This window comes from Rhinolophus ferrumequinum, chromosome 12 (assembly GCF_004115265.2).
Source record: "Rhinolophus ferrumequinum isolate MPI-CBG mRhiFer1 chromosome 12, mRhiFer1_v1.p, whole genome shotgun sequence".
Taxonomy (NCBI): Eukaryota; Metazoa; Chordata; class Mammalia; order Chiroptera; family Rhinolophidae; genus Rhinolophus; species Rhinolophus ferrumequinum.
This window is the reverse complement of record NC_046295.1, coordinates 27,588,600-27,611,448: the sequence shown is the minus strand read 5'-3', so window position 1 is coordinate 27,611,448 and position 22,849 is coordinate 27,588,600. Positions and strand designations below refer to the sequence as shown.

General features: G+C 33.6%; 1 long non-coding RNA gene across 1 annotated transcript in view; it reads right to left on the bottom strand.

Moving 5' to 3' along the window:
• Positions 1–22,849, bottom strand: part of LOC117031726 (uncharacterized) — a 751,648-nt gene that overhangs the window by 213,848 nt on the left and 514,951 nt on the right. The window contains exon 3 of the long non-coding RNA XR_004424604.1: positions 4,376–4,447. This is a non-coding gene — a long non-coding RNA (uncharacterized LOC117031726). The remainder of the gene's footprint in view (positions 1–4,375; positions 4,448–22,849) is intronic.

The window sequence follows — 22,849 nt, the reverse complement described above, 5'->3', positions numbered from 1 at the left end:
CCAATCGATTTTAACATCCCATTAAGGCCAGCCAGCAAACCAAAGAATGTATTATCTTTAACAAGGAAGCATTTCTCTGGAGACTCGCCCCTGGTCGTATAAATAAAAAGGGGTAATTCCTTCTATTAATTCAGTTCACTTTGGTCATTGATAGGAATATAGAATTAGATTCCTGAAAATCTTACACTTGAGAGAAAAGTCTCCTATAGCTCAATAAAAGTTGAAACACAATATGAATAATAAATTTAATTCTATTACATATCCTCAGGTCAACCAAAATGTTTCTTCTAGTAATAAAATATCAAATACTGAGCAAATGGATGGAATATTGCATTATGATGTTCAAAAACAGTTGAGATAAAAGTATAAGCATTCAATTTGGGGGTAGAAAAGAGATGGATGAGATATGCCCTTTTCTAACTCGTCAGGGCAACAATGATTCCCAAGTTCTATAATATGGCCCAATATCATAAAGAGATGTGCATATGCATCTTTCAAACAATGTTCTTGGCCATGAGAAGTTGTTCTACAAAAGTATTAAAACATGATTAATTCTCAGTCAAATATATGTCATATATCCTATAAATTTAAGAGGATTAGAGAAGAATAGATATGTTTGATCACTACATGTTGAAGCATTTGTTATGTGCATATATGGTATAGAAATATTTTTTTCCCTTGTCTTCATATACAGTTGCCAGGGTTATTGGAAAATGATATAATGGTTCAACAAAGATGCATGCATATACATTTATGGGTACAAAATGTTAAAGTATTAACAAAAACAAAATTAAAGAGATTGGAGTTTAAAGTCAAAACATAAGGAATTAAATTATAAAATGCTTTGGTATTTGCTCTTACTTAGGGATGAATTACATCCTTGTTGTAGACTATGGTGATCATTTTGTTTCTTTTAACGAATTTAATTTTCACTAAAGCATTTCACAGTGGTCTGTGTTTGTGTGTGCGTGTATGTGTGTGTTACACACACATACACTATATATACCAGGGGTACCAAAAAAAAGGTACACAAGTGGACACTTTGGTCAACGTTGCTCAAACAGTACTTTGCCGTAATCAGAAGTGCCTGGACATTGATGGTAACCACTTTGAGCACCTCTTGTAATTGCAGAAGTCAAACATGACTTGTATTCATCTTTTGTTATCTGTATATACTATTACAATTTTAATACAGTTTTCCTTTCTTAAAATCTGTATACATTTTTAGCACCCTGTATGTGTGTGTCTGTATACATGTATACATATACATATTTGTATACATGTATACGTATATGCATATATATATATATGCATATACATGTGTATGTACACACACACATACACACACACACAAACACACACACACACACATATCAGGTTTTCTTATGTCCTGTATCATTTCCTCTTTCCAGAGGTAGAACTGACAAGACTTCATGAGTGATATAATAGATCACTTCATGAGTGATATAATAAGAGAGGTGAGAAGGTAAGAAAGGGATCTATGACATTTCCCAGGTTTCTTTTTGGGAAACTGGATAGAAGGTACTTCTGCTCATAGGAATGGGAAAGACAAAAGTAGGATTGTGAAAAACCAGTGTGAGTTCAATTGTAATACACTGAAAGTTGAGAAGCTCATGTGCTATCAAATAGATATGCTGATTTGATTCTCAGGAATGAGATGCTAAGCGAACATATCAATTTGAATGTCTCTAGATATAAATAATTTTTGAAGCTACTTGAGTGGATGAGTTCAACCATGAAAACTATAGACTAAATACAGAAGAAATATGGAGATTATCGGGCTATTATTAACACTTAGGAGGGACATCTGGGGAAAAGGGAGACCTAGAGCCAAGAAAGGAGTTAAATACATTAAGGGCCTGGTGGTGGGGAGGAGAAGGGAGAGAGTCCCCATGGTTAATCCAAACCAATTAGAAAAATGCCAGCTGAAAAAATCTTGAAAATTTGAACAGGGGTCCCTGTGTCATGAACACTGCACGTGGTGTATTCAGTGAAGAGACAAACCAACCACTTTGTTATACCCACACCCTACCTTATTTTCACCCTTGGATTCTATGGTTTGTGACTTTTTTTCTTTTTTTTTACCAGCAACTTGAATATAAAGTTTCTCGAATCTTCATCTGTGTTCTGGAAAAGTACAAAACTAACTTTCCTTTACTTATTTGTTTATTTAGTAGTAGTGGTAGTATTAAGCAGACAACTCAGGTGCATTTATGAAGAGGTTGATTAGCAGAACACAGAGCAGGAAAAATTCGATCCAAAATAAAACAGCAAAATTGATTGCTCTGCTTGTCTTTCTCTTTCTCTAGTGGAAAGTCACAGACCAGTTCCAGGATCCAAGTATAGAGAACTTAATGCCAGGAGACAGTGTTTTCATGTTTTTGTTTTAGTAAGGTAGAAATTGATCCCCGAAATATCCTTAAATTTAAATGAATTATCTGTCGGCTGGATGGCCTATGGAGAAAGCCATAATAAATGTGAGTCATTAAGGATTCACTGAGTTGTGCCAGAGAAGCATCATTTTATTTTACTTATTGTATTTATTTATTAATTTTTGAAAGACTTTACTAGACTGGTAGATTAAAGAAATAATATAGGTGTGATATATCTATATTTCAGCAAGGTATTTAATATGAGATTTTCAAAGATAAGAGATCGAGAATTGGTTCCTGGATAACAGAGCATTTATATTGATCCCTAACTGGTTCAGCAGTATCAGGTTCTTGTATTAGAGAAGGTCTCAAATAAGTGGAATCAGCGATTATAAAGGCTTTTACATTAAAGGTTTAATGAAGGTGGACTTATCTGGAAAGTTCTGAATTTATCCTTTAACATCTCACCATCTTCCCATCTGGCTTCAGATATGAACTAAGATTTGGGTCCAGTTAAATGTGAGCTCCTATTATAAGGGATAGGGGTGGAAAGCTCTTGATTTATACTCAACAGTCAAAGAAAATGATCTCCTACACTGAAAAAAAAAAAAAGTTCTTATAGGATTGTTGGTTCCCCACATGCAGAAACAATTTGGGTTAAATGCTTCCTCTGAACATTTAATCTTCCTCTCTTCTCATAGTATAACATATGGTGGCCCAACACTGAGAACCTAATGACAAAGGAATTCTATTGTATAGTGCCTGTGAATGATATAAATCTACTTTTGCCAAGATATCACCATGGCAAGATATCTTCGGAGGTATTCCATGTAACACAAGGTGTCACTACTAAATATTTGGCTCTTTGGTTCTCAACAACAATCCCTCAGAATTATTTTATTCCTTATTATTTGCAGAAGGGGAATATTCAGAATAAGATCACTGGGTGCCATTCTAAACCATCACAAACTCTTGATCCAGCCAATTCCATTCACACCAACCACATGCACACACACATTTGTGTATATAAATGTATATATACACTTGCTCAATTGCACACACAATGAGTCTATTCAATCCAAATCTTAAAATTAGTTTTTGCAAGAGTCTTTGAGTATTCAACACAACTTCTGGGAGTTAATAGAAATAGGAGAATGCAGAGGATTTCTAGAACTGCAGTTCCCAAAGTTCCATTAAAACTTTTACACATATGTATTTTTATTGTATCTTTTAAAATTTCGATTGTTTACATTTTTTAATATTTTCTATATATCTATAAACACAGTGGTAAATTTATGTAATTTATACATAATGTGCATATATTTGAGTGCATATAGAAAGAGAGAGAGAGAGAGAGAGAGAGAGAGAGAGAGAGAGAGAGAGAGAGAGAGAGATTGTTTGATGGAAGGGTTATTCAGAAACATGATACCAGGATAAACTAATGCTATTTACAGATAAAAGAGAAAAAACCTAAACTGAAGCAAAAAAAGCATGAATTTGTTTTTAGGCCATAAAAATGCATAAAAACTGTTTAACTTTAAAACTGAATTTCAACATACAAAATCATTAGCATATATTACCAAGACTTACAGAATGTATCAGCTTTTATTTAACTGCAGCTTCAGACATCTTTATGGGAGCTCATTCAACTATCGCTTGAGGGCCATGGTTTCAAAGAACACAATAGTTTATACCTATAAGCAATGCTACCACAACCTTAGACTTTAAGAAAAATACTAGTTTCCATTATCCATGCCATTTGAATTTTACATCTACAGATTTTAATTGTGTTTCTATTACTAGAGTAATTAAAAACAAAAATAAAGTCCTGATGATACAAATTTTGTTTGAAAAAAAAAATCTTTAATTAGCCAAGTAATGATGTTGCCATGTTTTTAATTCTGCTGGTTCTATATTACAATCAAGTCACAGACTTTATGAAACTGAACTTCAAAAAGAGCAATTAGAAGGATGAGACTTACCAATGTATAGCCTTCCCCCACAAGATGATTGATGGCTGGAGGATGAAAAGTGTGAAACTCCTCAGGATTCCCCTGAAAGAAAAAAAAAAAAAAGGGAAATATATTTTGCATTCACATGTTTTGGCAATTATGTGATACCCAATCTAAACAAATTGACGAGATGAAAAAGGATAGCAATGCTTGATATATCATATTTTTAAATTATTGTTAAAGTATAGTGGATATAAAATAGTATGTTAGTTTCAGATTTACAACATACTGATTCAACATCTATATACTTTACAATGAGATCACCACAATGTCTAGTAACCATCTACACCTCACAAAGTTATGATATTATTGATTATATTCCCTATGCTGTACATTATATCCCTGTGACTTACTTATTTTATATCTAGAAGTTTGTACCTCTCAATCCCTTTCACCTTTTTTGCACTTTTCCCTACACCCTTCTCCTCTGGCAACCATCAGTTAGTCCTCTGTATCTATGAGTCTGTTTCTGTTTTGTTTTGTTTGTTCAATTGCTTTGGATTTTGATTATACACATAAGTCAAATCATATAGTATTCATCTTTCTCTGTCTGACTTATTCACCTAGCATGATAACCTCTAGGTCCATCCATGCTGTTGCAGATGGCAATATATCATTCTTGTTCATGGCTAAGTAGTATTACAGTGTGTGTGTGTGTGTGTGTGTGTGTGTGTGTGTGTACATATTCCATCATATATATATGTCTTCATTCATTCATCTATCAATGGACACCTAGGTAGCTTCCATATCTTGGCTATTTTAAATAATGCTGCAGTGAACATAGGTAGGGGTGAATATATCTTTTCAAACTAGTGTTGTTTTCAAATGCCTAGAAGTGGAATTGCTGGATAATATGATAGTTCTATCATATATATTTTGTATATGTATCATATATATTTTGTATATATCATATATATTTTGTATATGTGTCTTGTTTTCTCAATTAAATGTTTAGTTCATTGTGATAGCAATTATGTTCTACCGTTCTGTGTATATTCAGAAATTCAAAATACAGTAGAATTCTGACTACTTAGCAGGAAAAACAATATACATATATATGTACATATACATACATACAGTTGAGGCTGTATATATATATGTGTGTGTGTATATATATATATATATATATATATATACAGCCTCGACTATATATATATATATGTGTGTGTATATATATATATATATATATATATATATATAGTCAGTAGCAGTCAGAATTGAATGAAAACATGATATGCATATAGATTTTGATAACTTAGTTAATTGGAGAGTCTCGGCAATATACATTATATACATTATATGTGATATGGTGAATGTCAAAATCTCTATTGGTTGACCAAGAAATGACTTTAGTTTTGAAAGGGAGGAACTGATATTCTAATTTGAGAAACAGTCTCGCTCAGGATGCATAGAAAATTACTTTCTTCTACACTTCTTTAATGGATAATGTTAAAATCTTACACGGTATTGCTATAACCTACTGCTGAACTCACAAAAAACTTACTTTCTGCAGAAGCTAAGCAAAACAACATTAACTGAGTAGTTACTATGTGCCAGATGTCTTATATACCTTATGTTTAGTAGTTATTTTTTCATGATTAAATATAAACTAATTAGGTAGAACCCACTGTTGATTCCCTATCTTTTCAGGTGATGAACTTGAGGCCAAAAAAAAAAATGCTACTTCCCAAAGCTTTCTAAATCAGCAAATGACAAAGCTGGAATTTAAATGCAGGTAGTATGACTCAGAGCCTTTCATTCTAACTACAATAATGTACTACCCATGTCTACAAATCACATATTCTAGATAAAGGGGAAGGGAATGCCAGTAGGAAGATACGGGAAAGATATTTTAAAAATCATCAAATATGAAACTGACATTTTTAAAAAGTCAGTAGCAATTCCTAAAGGATTCTCCTCTTCAGATTCCTTCTCCAATATACTGTAGGCAGTCTTAGAATCAATGTTGTCATGTAAATGAGCCAAAAAATTATAAAACCAGTATCTAGAGATAGGATTATATTTTAGAGTTTACAAACAAATATAAAAATTGTTCTAGATACAAGTATTTACATGGACATTAAACATCATCAACCATCTTCTATAATACATTAGAATTAAATTTTAAGTAATATTTAAAATACTTTTAAATGTGATCTTTACCTTTACCTCTGTGTTCTTGAATAGCTGAAGATTTTTTTTTATATTACCATTAACACACTGTAGTATCTTTAAGCATTGAGTATAATTTTGAACTTTTCGTTCTGTAAACTTCACATTTCCCTAAACCATGCACATTTTGGAGACTAAAAACAATATTTAATAATGGCAGTATTCAATATTAATTCATGGGAATACTGCTCTTTCTGGAAGTTGATTAAAAGTTAGTGTAAGTCTTATTATAAAAGTATGTATTTGTTTGAGATTTATAGCATGTACCTTATTTTTGAGATAGAAATTGTTCATAGCATCCTCCCTGTCAAAGGTCAAGACAAATGAGTCTCAATCATGTTGGGTCATTGCCCAGTGATATACAAGTAGTTCTTAGAAGAGCTTGGATGTTTCCTCTGCTCTTTGAAGCTGGGTTTCCAGTTGTTTCTTTTTGTTTTATTTATTTTTTTTTTTTGTTGTATTGTTATCATTTCCTGGCACTTCATATTTTGATTTTAGCTTTCACAGACAAAGTGAAAACAAGCCTCTCTCCTCTCTCTCTCTCTCTCTCTCTCTCTCTCTCTCTCTCTCTCTCTCTCACACACACACACACACACACACAAGCACAGCCAAGAGCAGGTGTGGTTTTTTTTATGTTATTTATATTTAGCCTATTACTTACATAAGATCTGACATTAAAAATTTAGAAGCTCATGCACCAATTCTCATACACATGAGTCATTTTCAAAAATTTCATGAGCATCAATGTTACAAATTAAATCCTATCCCATGGTGACTGATTTTTAATTCTTAGAATGCTAAAGCTGACTATAAAATATATTTAAAATAATAGGAGTTAGAAAGACACATTATATTGGCAGAAATGGAAAATTTGTAAAGCACGCCTGCTGCTGTAATAACAAGATTTATTACATAAAAAGGGAATTTCTGAGGGTTATAAAAGCGCAAGAAAAAAGTGAAAATATTTTTAAAGAGTACACTTCTTGTGAAAGTTCTTTAGCCCCTTGTATTAAAAATTCTGTAAATGTAAAGATAATAAACATGAATTAGTTAATAAAATATACACATCATAAAAAGATACACATAATACAATGCTTTCATAAAAGATCATAAAATATAATCATGTAAACAATGGCCTCAATCCACAAGTAAAGTTCAAATTAACTCTACATCTTAATGAAATTCTACATTTCTTATAACAACCTCCTATTATTCAACCTTTATTCACTATCCACGTTGATCCCAGGTCAATCTGTTAACACACACTCTAACTGAAACCCTTATCACCTCAGCCTCCCTGCAGTCTTTTTATCCTGCTGATAACTCCAGACCAACCCAACAGTCCTTTTCCTCCATTCCAAATCTTATGTTGCCCAATTTTAATTTCTTATTAATGAAGGTCCTAATTAATGGCTTCCTGATTAATACTGATAGTTCACTTTGTCCGAAAAATTGGAATGGAAAACGATTAGTGAATAAATAGTAGTGAGGCAGCATGCTTCTGACAATTAACTGAAGGGCCTTGCCCAAGAGTCAGAAAGCCTATCTTTTCATGTGTTTGTGTCTAAAAGATAGGAAGATATATATGACAACCTAAATTATGGGATGGAAGATGCTTTCCAATGATCATTTCAGATTCTTGCTAGCCTGTACATCTAAAATAAGTTTCCCTGTTAGATATTCAAAATAGGCAGCTGGCAGCACGGCTATTCACATTGCATTGTCTTCCAAATAAATCCAGTATAAGATATTTCAAAACTAAATACTAATTTACTAATTCTTTTGATAAGACAGGGTAGGATAGGGCAGACAGTGCACATGCATTACTAGTAGTATCTCCACTGTTTAAAGCCCGTATGCGTCCTTTTCTCATTGACATGTGAGACATACAAATAAATGGTAGCTTGTTGACAGCTAGGTGGTCACTAAAGTGTTCCTCTCCATGCTTAATTTACTGATGTTTATGACTGATAAGCATGGCTGGCTAAACATTCTAAGGCTCATTTGCTTATGAACACCAATTTTATTAAAATTTAAGTATCACATCATATAATAATAGACCACCATAAAATAGGAGTTGACCATTTAGATATCAAATAGCAGCAGAAGACACTTATATGTGTTTAAGAAATGTGACCAGGATTATTTATATATATATATATATATATATATATATATATATATATATATATATATATATCTTATTCATATATATACATATATATATATATACTTATATATACTTATTCATACATATACATATATATATATATATATATATATATATATATATATATATATATATATATATTTGTCTGTTATATATATAACAGATATATTCATGTTATGCTTAGTAGATACTTTAATCCAGACAAGTTTCCCATGGGGACAAACTATCAGTATTTGAGAGAGCAACAATATATGTTTTGTTGGAAAGATATTTTGTTTTGTCAAACTACAATTGTAGTATCAAGGAAATGACTCCATTAAGAGGAACTTGGAAGACAGCTCAAATATCCCATCTTAAACGAAAAAGAAAAGAAAAACAAGCAAAACTTTTCTCCTGTGTTTCCCCCAAAATAAGATCAGGTCTTATATTAATATTTGCTCCAAAAGACACATTAGGGCTTATGTTCAGGGGATGCCATCCTGAAAAATCATGCTAGGGCTTATTTTCCGGTTAGGTCTTATTATCAGGGAAACATGGTAAGCTTTGCAGCCTAATAGCTATTAGGTTGGTGCTAAAGTAATTGCGGTTTAAAAGGTTAAAAATAATTGTAAAAACTGCAATAACTTTTGCACCAACCTATTAGCTATTACTTTTCTCCATTCTCCTCTTCTCAGTCATGCCCTCTCAATAAACTTGTTTACCTTCACTAACTCTACTTCTAAAACTTCTCTTCATAGAATGTATACTTTCTTAGAGATTCCTACTTTGACATTGCTGTATCTGGGGTTGCCAATGACATCCATATTGACAGTGTCAATATAGATCTATATTTCACTTATTTCACCTGTCTTATTTCACATTTGGCTCTGCTGACTACTGCTACCATCTTGAATTTCTCTTCTGACCTCCATGACACTGCTTTTCTCTAGTTTTGTTCCTATCACTCTGGTTACGCCCTCTCAATTAATTGATTATGTGTATCTCATGACATCTTTTCTTAGGACTATATCTGGGTCACTTTGCCCATCTCATACTATACCATATTTCACGATGGCTTCATACCAAGCCATAGTTTCAACAATAACTTATTATTGACAAACCTCAAAAGTATAACCTCAAATCTGTATATCAATGTTACTATTAGACATTTATATATGGATGCCTCAAAAGCACCCCCAATTCAAACTGTGAAAATATTCAATCACCTTTCTTCCATTAATCTGTGCCTACATTCTCTATCTCAATGAACAATACTAACATATAACATTTATTTAGCATTTACTATGAACCTGACTGTTGTAATATTTAAGTATTCTACAACTTCATAAGGGAGATATTAATATAATCATCATTTTGAAGCTGAAGACACTGATACACAAAAAGGTAAAGTTACTCACCTTAATTCACACAACTAATAAATACCAGAGGCTGAGATCTGAACAGATTGCCTGCCTACACACTTGACCATTACGCCTTAAAAAATATCAGTTATACAAGTCAGACTCTTTGGAGTCAAGTTAGATTCCTCTTTGATTTACCTTAAAGAATAGTCGTCACTCAGTTCTCTAAATAATGTGCACAAAGTATTTATTGTATCCATTTCCTCTATTCTTTACACTCTGACTTTAGTTTAGATATCAATTCTCATCTCAGTTATTTTAATAATCATGGTTCTTTACAAGAGTCCCTACACTGACAGTAAACTTTAATCTCTGATCTGACTTCAAACACTCTATTCTGTTGTTGATTATGATTAGTATATGTAAACGGGGAAAATATGTACGATTATAAGAAAAGTTGACCTAACTATCAGCTTGGTTTTCAATTGGCTAAGGTTCTATGCATAGGTTGGATGAATACAAAACTCCTCCCATCTTCACAGCTCAATGTGCTAAGGTGAGGAAAAACATTTCTAATCATCAAAATTATGATGGAATAGTAAAAAATTGAAAATATACAAAAATTACTAAATAAAAATCACCATGTTATTGGTATTTTGACAACTTCAAGTTCTCATGGGCATCAACAGAAAAGAAACACAAAGACTGTGATTTTTCTCTTATGTAAAGTCCCAGACATGTAAAATGCCCATGTCCCCAGAGCCAATTATTTCCATAAGTTATGAGAAATAAGGGTCTACGTGAGTTTGGGCTACCAAAATTTGAAGTTGGCTACCAAAAATTGAAGTCTAACATTTGTATATGTTTATACAGAAATTAAGTTGAAGTGGCATTGAAAAATCGGGGAGAGCTGTCCAAGTAAGCCATATTACTATCATGAATTCAAGAGTATTTAATTTCAATTTTTACCTGACAGATTTTTTTCTCTCATAAAGAACACTTACACGCTAAAACTGCTGAGTTAAAATATCATTTCTATTTGTGTCCCAAGGGAAGTCACTAAGCTTCTATGGTCTTGGTTTTCTTATCTGGAGGAAAACAGGGTGAGAGTAGATTAAATTACATGAATTTTAAGATCTTTTTCTGCTCTACCTTTCTAATTAGGGAAGATTTCTCAGATTTGATAAAATCACTTTGGTATAGTTATGTGAATTGGAGATAGGGCAAAATTTGAACAAACAAAATATGCTGGAGAATAAAGAGTACGAGACAATTGTGATTTAAACTTTGAGCTTCACAATTTGACCTACTTTAATTTCTGAGGGAAAAAATCCTTAGGCTTTAAAGCCATCTCCCCAAATTGCCTTTATTTAGCATGTACTGGATCAGAATCACAAAGACATATTCATTTTCAGTAGCAAATGGCTTTATTTCAAAGTGAAGATATCATTGGAATCAAAAAAGTGAATGACAGCAGTGACCTCGGTGTTTGGAAAAATTCTATCCAGAAAAATAAGCCCAAAGTAGAGGAAGAAGTAAGACAAGCAACCATTTTTGGGTCAAAAAATTTATAAAAATGAATGCACTCATGGAATGTCCTTGACCACAGGACCCACATTTATTTCCATTTTGTTGCAAAGCTGGTGACATTGAAATAAAAACATACCGTTTTTGTGCACACTGGATGCAGCTCTGAATAAATAGCCATCCAACACTTTCAACAATTGGTCAAAACCTTTCAGATACATCTAACAGAGAATCCGAGAAGCAGATGTGCTTCTGCCCAAACCATGTACTGAGAATTCCAATTATGCAGGCAGCCAAATCACAACCTAATTGCCGCTACCCTGAATGTGGGAAGCAGCCACTGCTTACTCGCGCCCTTGTTTTTCCCAAATAAGCATTAGTGAGCCTCTCAATTTAGCAGACTGTCCAGGGCTGTTGGGAGAACCAGCAGCAAGCTGCTTAGCAACCAGAGCCTACAAATTGGTTTCTGCAGGCTTATTTATGGGGCTCACATAGTTATCTGCCTTCTGAATCAGTGTCCATAGTCTAAGGTGGCTTAAATGTTTTCTTCCGTAGCAAGGAAAGATTGTTTTAAAAATGAGATTTAAAAATATTAAGGTAAAGAAAAAAAAGGGAGGAAGAAGTTAGCAAAAAGGTACTAAATGCAAAATTCAATTGAGCACTCATAAACCTCACTGTTAAAGGCATTTACAACAAATTGAAATGTATTCTTCCATCTCAGTTTCACACAGAGTGCAATATGCACTATTTTAAAATTAGATAATCTGTTTAAAAGCTATTACTGTAAAACGCCACCTTCCTGCTAACGAAATTTACTGTAATGTGGGTGAGATTGTTTTTCTTTCAGAATTGCTATGTGTTGTTTCAAAGAGAATGATCCATTTTAAAATGTTTTTTCATTTTCTTAAAGTAAATGCATTTCAATGTTTTTGAAAAACAAAAATGTAAAAATATATAGTGCTCTCATAAAAAGCACATGCTTTGTCTAGAAGAAAAATATATTTAAACAACTAACAAAAACATATTATGCCACTAGTGAAAAAAACAAAGCTTTTAAACATAACTATAGCATACATTATATCTAATTTATTCATGCCCACTAACAAAAAGTTATGGTTTGAGAAACGTACTTATATCCTGAGACAGTTTGAAATTGTGTGAAAGACTGACACTGTATCATTGCAGAGTTTCCAGGTTTAACTTTGAATGTGCTAGAAATAAAATAAATAGAAACACAAAATTCAATAGAATTGAACTCTAGGAAAGTCAGACTTAAAAGAACCAGATTTCTAGATCTTACCGATAGAAAATAGTTTTCTCAGTAGCTCAATGATCCACTTTTTAGGGACCTAAAATAAGATAGGCCTATGAAAATAAGCACATTATATTCTGGAGCAGCTATTTCAAGTCCATTATTTAATGCTATCTAAAACGGAGGAGTGATGGAGGGGCCAAAGCATTCCTGATCGCCCTTCTATATTTGTGGCTCTCTAGGACTAAAGATTCCATATGAGCATGAATCATAGCTTTAAAAAATCTCAGCAACCTGGGTATCACTGATATGAAAGTGCCACTAACTGGCTTAATTTTATCGAACATTATACTTTTCTTGCATGATCCAATGCCATTTAAAGGAATTTCATCACCTAGGAAAATAGTTGTTGCTTAGAGCTAATGTAACTGAAATAAAATGCAAAGTTTAGACCCAGGCTGTAAACCCATTACCAGTTGCCTTCCTTGTGGATCCTAAATATAATGTATGATCTCATCCGCTCATGGAAAAATACCATCCTTCTTAGAAATACATCTTTGATGACAGCATTTCTGGAATGTCTTCCTAGCTCAATCAAGTAAAGCAGCATCCGCAGTGCTGCACAATCATCCTCAGAAGTACTGCTATTTAGAGGCAGAACGACAATGAATAATGGTAAGGAATAGGACACTGCCCCCGTGGGAACGCAGCAGCAGAGGTAGCAAAATGCTTAAACTTCCAACTGCTTTTTCCCAGAGATTTAAACACCAGCAAATAAGGCCCTGAAGGCATATAAAAGATAGAGTGAATTTAACCCCGTTTTCACCTGTTCAGCTGCCAAAGGGATCATCTCTCTATGTGTAATTTAAAGTTTATCCCATTTCTGCCCTACTATTATGCAGTTCTGAAGAATCAGCATAAAGAGGCCTGAGGAGATAAAAGGCTCAGAGATGATTCCTCAAAGTAGATCCATCAATTAAATGTAATCTATTAAAACACCGTAGATTGCCAACTTCTTTAAAAGGAGCCCAAGAGAGCTGCGGAAGAGGGAATCATTTATCCAGACCATTTCTTGAGAACCCAGAAGGCTACTCATTCCTGCTCTGAGCTGCAATCCTATCTTCAGCACTTTTACCTGCTGACTTATGCTGGCATCCTTATTAAGATGCAGTTCCCCTTAGGAAAGGGGACAGGAGGGACTATTAGCAGCACTCCTAATACATTAGTATTGATGAAGGAACTGACACAGAGGGTACTGTTCCTAGAAAGTAAAATACGGAGAACTAAGAACCAGTAGACAACACTGGATGAGGGAGAGTATGAGAACAGAAAGGCAGAGAGCTGCCTGGCACCAACCCCAAGTACACTGTCACTCTCACTACCCAACCTCATTCAAGTAAATCTAAACAAGAAGCTACCTCCCAACAGTTGTAAAATAGTTCTATTTTTATTGCCAACAGAAAGCACACAATTTTCAAGAGTTCATTGCTTTACTAATATTAATGTATTCCTGACAACGTGTGAATAGTTGAAGAGTTTAATCTAAGAGTAGGGAAACGAAAACACTGAGTTTGACCTGAGAATATTTTAATTATAAACTGTTTTTGGCTCATAACAAATATGGGCATTTGTTAGATATTTCTGGGTTTCAGTTAATTTCTCATCTATGTAAAATGAGGACTCCAGAGGTGGATTACTCTAAGATATACAGCTCTAAAAACACAGGAGTGTACAAAATAAAATATCTTCTGCTTGTGAATTAAAGAAAATATGAATTTTGCTACTGTCTCTGCTAGGGTTGGACAACAGATTCTTTCTGCATGATAATCCATCATTCACATGTAAAATAAATGCATGCAATTCACACAACCAAAGTGACTGAAACCACTTGAAGTTGAAAGGAAGCACATCCATTTCTTTACTTAGAGTTCAAGATTATATTTGGGAAGGAAAGCAATTTTTTATATTCCAACCATAAAAATGCTCTCTGTCAAAGTGCTTGTTTATCCGTGGAAAGGATTGCAGAAAACAGCTTGGGCATCACTGACAAGGAGTGGGATTTTAATTCCTCTCAATGAACTTCTATAGAATGCAAGGGTTAACTTCAGGGTTCCTAGGAGCCTTCTAAAAAAGTCTGTAAAATTTTATGTGTAGTGCATATGTACACGTTTCTGAGATGTTTCCCAGCTTAGATCTGCAATTCAAATAGGTTTATGGTGCAAATGGAAGGTGAGCAGATGGTTCTCACTTCAAGAGCAACACGGCATAAAGGGACAAAACAAACTGGAATGTTTCTGAAGAGACATTCTTAGTGAGGAACATAGGAGCTACCCACCCACACCTGCAAAATTCCAAAGGCTGCCTTTATCTTTATTACGAAAAATATACAATTGATGAGTGTGCCGAATGAATTGCTGTTCCAAAACAAATATTTTGATTATAAGCTAAGACAAGTGTGATTTAAATTAACTCTCCTAATTTTACGACTGGTTATGTCTTATGCTTTGTAACACAGGGATATGGATTCAGAATTTGCAGCAAATATTCAAGCGCCATCTTTCCTTCAAAGAGAGTCCTTAATATGAAAGAGAGGAGGTCTGTTTCAGAAAAGTCATGGAAAATACAAAGGAACCTTCTTTCTTATTTGACACCCTTCCATCTACTGTTGAAGGTATTTATAATACATCAGAACCATGACAACATAGAATTGATATTCTCCCTATTGTGTCTGTTAGTATATTTTAACAGGAATAAGAGAACAGTGTCTAAGCATTTTTTTCTTAAAACAATGATTTGTGATTGAATAGTAAAGAAGACATAATAGATTATCATCAAACTTTAGAAAATATAAATTATACTATGAAACTTTTCCTTCATATAAAAAAATACAACAATGAAGTCTTTAATTTATTGCGTTAGCTCTACATCCCAGGAAAATATGTTTTCAGCTATCAAAATAGAGTCAGACTTGATTGATAGCTATGATCTTTCCACATAAAAATAAAGAGGTGTTGTTAAAAACATCGCTGTAGGAACAAATAAGCAAAACAGTCACAGACACAGACTGAGAATGTATTTACTCAAATAATCAAATAATTTTCTTTTATTTTGCATTTCTCAGTATTCACAAATGTCATCTCCTATTCCATCACCCTGTTAGATAATTAACAGAATACTCAATTTATAGATTAGAAAATTAAAGCTCAAGAAGACTGGCAAATTTCTCAAATTTTGCAGAGCTACTAATAGAGCTGAGACTAGAATCAAAATTATTATTATTATTATTATATCACAGGCTAATGCAAATCTTTCAGAAGTTATAGGATAGATTTTGTGCCTTTGTGGGAATAGACACAATTTAAAATTATTCCAGGATTATTACCCACTATATTGATTCTTTTGGGGCTATTCAGTATTCTCCCTCCCTTTTGCGATCAGTCTATAGTGATTTCAGTAACAGTAAACTAATGATTGTTTCCAAAATCTCCTGCATATCTCAGTGTGAAGGCTCTCTCTCCCTCTACCATGCCAGATGGTGGATACAATCAATGCAGGAAAGTGTGGCTACGCGTTTAGGGAAAGTAAATTTATTCAAGATTTGGAGATTAAAATGAGGTCTTTGGGATGATTTGCTTATCCTTTTCTCCTACTCACATTATTAGGAGACAGTTCAGAAAATACCTAATACTTTTCCTTGGCCCAAGTAGCACCCCTTTGTTTCCTACAGACAAATTTGTTAAGAATTTTTATAAATAAAAAGCATAATTTGGAATAACATTTTAATAATTGGCCAAATACTTACAATGCAGGAAATAATGTTTAAATGTTATAAGAACACCGTATTACTAACATGAACATCAATTCATATAAATTGAGATTCTTGGAAGAAATGAGTTGGCATTTACAAGAAGTGACAAGAATTATCAATGTCAGTATCCTAAATGAAAAAAAAAAATAATAGCCTTGCTTATAGAGGACTAGTTACACTGTACCCTTAAAACCAAAAATATAGTGCATAGAAATATCCATTTTAATAGCTAGATATTCCCTAAATTCATTACCTGTGAGAGCATTTATGTGTATATTTTTTGGCCTAACATTTTAAGAACAATTTCTAGGCGATTTGGAATAAATGCAGAATAGAATGAATACAATAGATTTGGATAATATACTCTTAAGTTCCATTAAACTACATTATACTAGAATAATTACTATTTAAATAAATAGTTTATTGAATGAGATTTCAAAATGTATAGTTTATTCAATGAGATTTCATAATATATATATAGAGGACTACTCAGATAAAATGTGCCAGAACAAGGCAAACATTTACTTTAAGGCAAGGCCACTAGTCTGTGCTGTTGCATAAGAAATATTTATTTTCATCAAATTATTTCTAAAAAGATCTTGCCTCCTTTATTCTGCATTAAGAAACACAACTGTATCATATCTCAGGTTTGTATGTTCAATTTTCTCTAATATATTCTATGGCAAGTCAATATGAAAGAAAATATTAATTAAAACAATATAAATCAATGTTTTCCTTTTTTTCCTAAATTCAAGGAAATAGTATTTTAAGTATCAATACATTGACAATTTATGAAATATGAAGTACATTATGCTACAAAATAACACCTTCCTTTAATTTGATGTATTATACAAAATGTTCTAGCAGCTGGATTTATCTAGTGATCAAGCAATTTGCCTGCACATATTATAAACCATCATAAATTTCTTTCTACATGGCTTCATTTGTGATTTTAAATAAAAATGCTAAAGCACACTCATTAGTGATAATTTTAATATTGTATTCTGGTTTATGTAATTGTTTTCTCAGTTATCCATAAATGGCTTTAGACTTGCTGTTTAAAATATTTGAATTTTTAAACTTTTATCTTCAATATGTTTCTTTTAATTCACTGAGAAATTTGAGGAACTGCTAAATTGCAGGCTCAACACTCAAAATTTTTTCAGGATTTGAGAAAATTGACATTTTAAAATAAAAGCAAGATTATAAACTCTTCATCTTTACTAAATGTTGTTTCAAAATGTTGTTCAAAATATCCTAAATTGATTTTTCTAAGTACCTGACAGCTTGAAAATCAGAATGAGAAAGGTGAAAGTGTATCAGAAGTTGTCACAGAATACCTCAATGTTTCTCAGAAGACAAGGTAGATCTAAACATAGATATTATTTACTTGCAAATGTGCAGTGGTTTATTTCAGAGAGAAATATATTCAATAAAACAGGCGCCATTTATCTGAAAAGATATGATGGATGATTACATTCAGAGAACAATTAATTTTCCCCCACTCAATTAATGAAGATGAACAAGTATATGCTGCTTTACGGATAACGTTTCTCTATTAAAAGCAAGATAGTTTAACCATACTCCCACCTTGTTTAAAAATGGAAATACCAGAAAAACGATGTTAGTCTCAACACACCACTACACCTGTCATATGAAAATCTATTTTGCACACGCAATGGAAAACAACTACAGACATTCAAACTAGAATATTGTATAGGTAATAAGCCAATCAAACTTACATAAAAATTGGTATTTCAATTTTAAATGCAATGGACATTTTGTTGCTATGGATGTTTTACTACTCAAAAATCATTTGCTATGCTGTATAACAACAACAACAAAAAATAACAATAACAATCTTTAGGTAGAATATGTCATGGCAGCACACTTATAGTTTGAATATCATCACCTATAACACACGTAAGTTAAATACATTATTTTCTGAACATAAAATTAGAATGTCCGAAAACTACAAACAAGGAGTGACACTTGTGTGTGAATCCTTGCTCCAAGTATTTTATAAGTACTTGGCCTTAGGCTTACATCCTAAACTCTCTGTGTCTCCATTTCCTCCTCTATAAAACACAATGAAGATAGTAATAGTAGCTACCTTACAAGATTCTTATGAAAATTTTATACCATATATAAACAATATGATTATACCTGTCAATACTTTAGCATACTTGATATTTACTATATATTCAGTGATTGTTAGATGTGTATTATTATTAATTGTATTTTATTCGTTTGAGGAAATAAAATTGCTCAGGCCAAATCAGGTTCCATAAAATGGTGCCAACGAAAATATCTTCCTCGTGTTTGCAATTTCGCATATCTGGACTTTTAACACTGTCCACATATTTTCCCCCCCCACTATTGGGGCTCCCACATTTACACCACTGCCAAAATCTTGTTTTGACTCAATAATTATGAAAACATTGAAATTTCATTTTCCAGGAGGCATAGCACTTTATGTAAAGTAGGAAAACGATAGATGATTGGGTGTCATTCCACTCTGCCAACTTGTATATTTTGATCTGAGTACATGATCAATCAGTTGTTTGATCATAAGCAATCCGTTTTACGTTACTCAGTTATTTCATCTATCAATGATTACTATCTATTTCTCAAAATTGTTACAAGAATGGTTAAATGGACTGATACAGGTAAAAAGCATAGCACAGCAATATTAGCCCCTTCTCACTACCTACCTTATCCTATTTATTTTTGTGTCTTCCCAAATAAATAATCCTTATTTCCAATAGTTTCCATTAAAACCAAGTGAAATTCCTACTTTCCTAACACAGTCGTTAGCTGCCTCTAGATTGTGTGTTAGCTCTGCTAAATTGAGCTATTTCTTCCACAACTAGGAAATGCATAGAAAGTTTTCCTCTATGAGACAGGTGTTTGCCGCACTTTCATTGTCCGTTTTCTACCCGCTAGTGTCTACTACCTTCCTGACCTTTTGCTTTGTTGTACTCCTTACCTTAACCTCAGCCCTCATCTCCTCTGTACTCCTTGTCCTGACTTGCGACCCTTGGCTTCTTAAATTATTCCAAACTCTGTTTCAACTTCTGGTCAATAAGCACTCTCAAGATTCTCTGGTTTCCAGTACTCTAGGTCTACTGACTGGTTCTTTATCTACTTTATATCCATGACCTCAAGGTGGCTGTTGACCTCTGTATATAATCTGGGTTCAGCCTTCTTACATAATCTTCGACCTGTGCATCTGGCCTAACCCCTGCCATTTGGAATTATTCCAGCTATCCTCTTGTCTTTACATCCTGCCTTATTTTGGCTTTCAGTTTCATTGCATGTCTTGAATCCTCACTTTACCATTGATTGATTCTTATTTGTTTATACGCCTAATTTCATTAAGACTCTTCTTACTTAAAACCACTCTATTGTGTCTGGGAGAGCTATTGAGTGTGGGAGAGGGATCTATAGAAATGTGGGATCTAAGACTATTAGTAAAGGCAAGTGAAGAGGTTTCCCATAACCATCAATTCTTATACTTAACTTCTTAACTCAATCAGTAGCTCTTTGGCATCCAGGAAACCAATGGTAACCATTAATTTCCAACTCTCCCATCTGCCCCTAAAATCCTGTTTTCAAGTGTTTCTCTAAAATACAAATAATGTATATTAACTTAAATGGTAAGCCTCCAAAATATCTCTAGTTTTGAAAGGAATCAAGTTCAGTGAACAGAAAACGAAAAGATGGTCATGGGATAGCTACTTAGGATTAGGGTGCCTTGAATTATACTGGGACCAGCACTCATTTGAGCCATTAGGAAAGAAGTCCAATACTAGGCTAGTTCAAGAGCAAGGGAGCTGCAGACCTCGGAAAGGACATGGATGAGGTTTGAGAAGAAGAAGGTTCCACTGCGTAAAACACAAGTGGCAAAAAGAAACAAGAAAAACAAAGCATTAGAGTGAAAAGCAGTGATGTGGATTAGAAGTACTCAGCTTCTGGTGCCACTTACATGTGGCTTTTAAAGAAGACAGAGTCACAGGGTGTTGGAGCTGGGAGGCATCTTTGAAACCATGTACTGTAGCTTTCTCATTTTTCCAGGACACTTATACATAATTTCCTTCCTGTCTCTTGTGGATCCAAACTTAGAAACTTGCGACCTGCATGTTCAATGCTTTCAGAAATAGTAGCTGCCTTAGAACATACTGAACTGAATTAAAAGGAGAAGCAGCTTCCTGGCGAAAAACCTACATGTGTGTAGAATACACTTTGCCATCTGTTCCTTTTCCCACTTTAAGCCAGGTTCCCTTTTTTATATCGAGAGATGCAATGCTGCCAAAGCTTTTGGGTCATATGTTAATAGTCAAAGGCACAAGGGTAACCTTTTGAAGGAAAGTCAATTACTATACACGGTGTGAGGGATACTCAGTTTTCCAACAGTAATTTTATGCAGTTATATATGAATTCCCAGATACTTTTAGTAGGGAAGAACAGTATAAACCAAGTAGGGTAGGTTTTATATAAAATATTTTTGTAGAAGTACCTGTAAATACTCTAGTGTCCACTTCATTATAGAAGAGTAGGGATACTGCTTGACCGAGTCTATGGGTTTACCTAAAGTAGCACGATATTAAAACCTGACAAAGACTTTGTTTTTTAATTAATGTTTATTGGGGTTACAATTGTTAGTAAAGTTACATAGATTTCATGTGTACAATTCTGTAATGCATCATCTATATATCACACTCTGTGTTCACCACCCAGAGTCAGTTCTCTTTCCATCACCATGTATTCGATCCCTTTAACCCTCATCTACAACCTCCCTCCACCCTTACCCTCTGGTAATCACTAAACTGTTGTCTGTGTCTATGAGTTTTTGTTTCTTTGTTTGTTTGTCTTGTTCCTTTGTTGCTTTATCCCACATATGAGTGAAGTCATATTGTTCTTGACTTTGTCTGTCTGACTTATTTCGCTTAGTATAATAATCTCAAGATCTATCCATGTTGTCGCAAATGGTACTATTTAATCTTTTTTATGGCAGAATAGTATTCCATTGTGTATATATACCATATCTTCTTTAGCCAATCATCTATCCAAGGACAGTTTGTTTATATATAAGGAACTCATACAACTCAACAACAAAAAAAACAAACTATCCAACTAAAAAATGGGCAGAGGATTGAAGAGATATTTCTCCAAAGAGGACATACAAATGGCCAATAGACATATGAAAAAAAAATGTTCAGCATCACTATCAGAGAAGTAGGGATGCTGCTTGACCGAGTCTATGGGTCAAATAAAAACCACAATCAGATATCACCTTACACCAGTTAGAATGGCTATCATCAATAAGACAAATAATAACAAATGTTGGAGATGCTGTGGAGAAAAAGAAACCCTCACACACTGTTGGTGAAAGAATGCAGACTGGTACAGCCACTATGGAAGGCAGTGTGGAGGCTCCTCAAAAAAATAAGAATAGAATTACCATATGACCCAGCAATCCCTCTCCTGGGTATCTACCCCAAAAAAATCACTAAAGATGTATGTGCTCCGATATTCCCTGCAGCTTATTTATGGTGGCCAAGACATGAAAACAACCAAAGTGTCTTTGATAGCTGACAAAGACTTACAAGTGAACCTGTTAGTCAAGATTCAACTAATGATAGCAATACCTATCTCAAAATCCTTTAAATTCTATTGGCAATTGTCATAATCTGATTGTAGCACTTATCATGGATTCTTATCTACGTACTTACTTACTTTTCCATCAGGCTGTAGGTTCTGTGAATTTTGAGAACTAATCTGTGGAGTCCATTCCTAATTCCAAGTATCTGGAATAACAGATTCCAAATAAATGTCTATTGAGTCAGAGGACCAATGAGAACTCAAGAAGATTGTAATGTGAGCCCTAGTTGTGTCTCCAAGAATGAGGGTGGAGTGTAAGAAGAGAAGCAAGCAAGGCAGGCTATGTTGTAGGGGTGGGAGATGGGGATATTCTTAGCCACACTTATAGGCTGTTGAAAAGACATTTAAGAAACTATGACTTTATGTCAATATAAAAATTAACTTGCCTTGGTACAGCAAACCTGGAAAAACCTTGAAGAAATGTTATGAATAAGTAAAATTATGTTTTTGATAAATAATTATCTAATATACCAATAAGTAAAAATGTCAATGGAACACTCTCAAATGTATA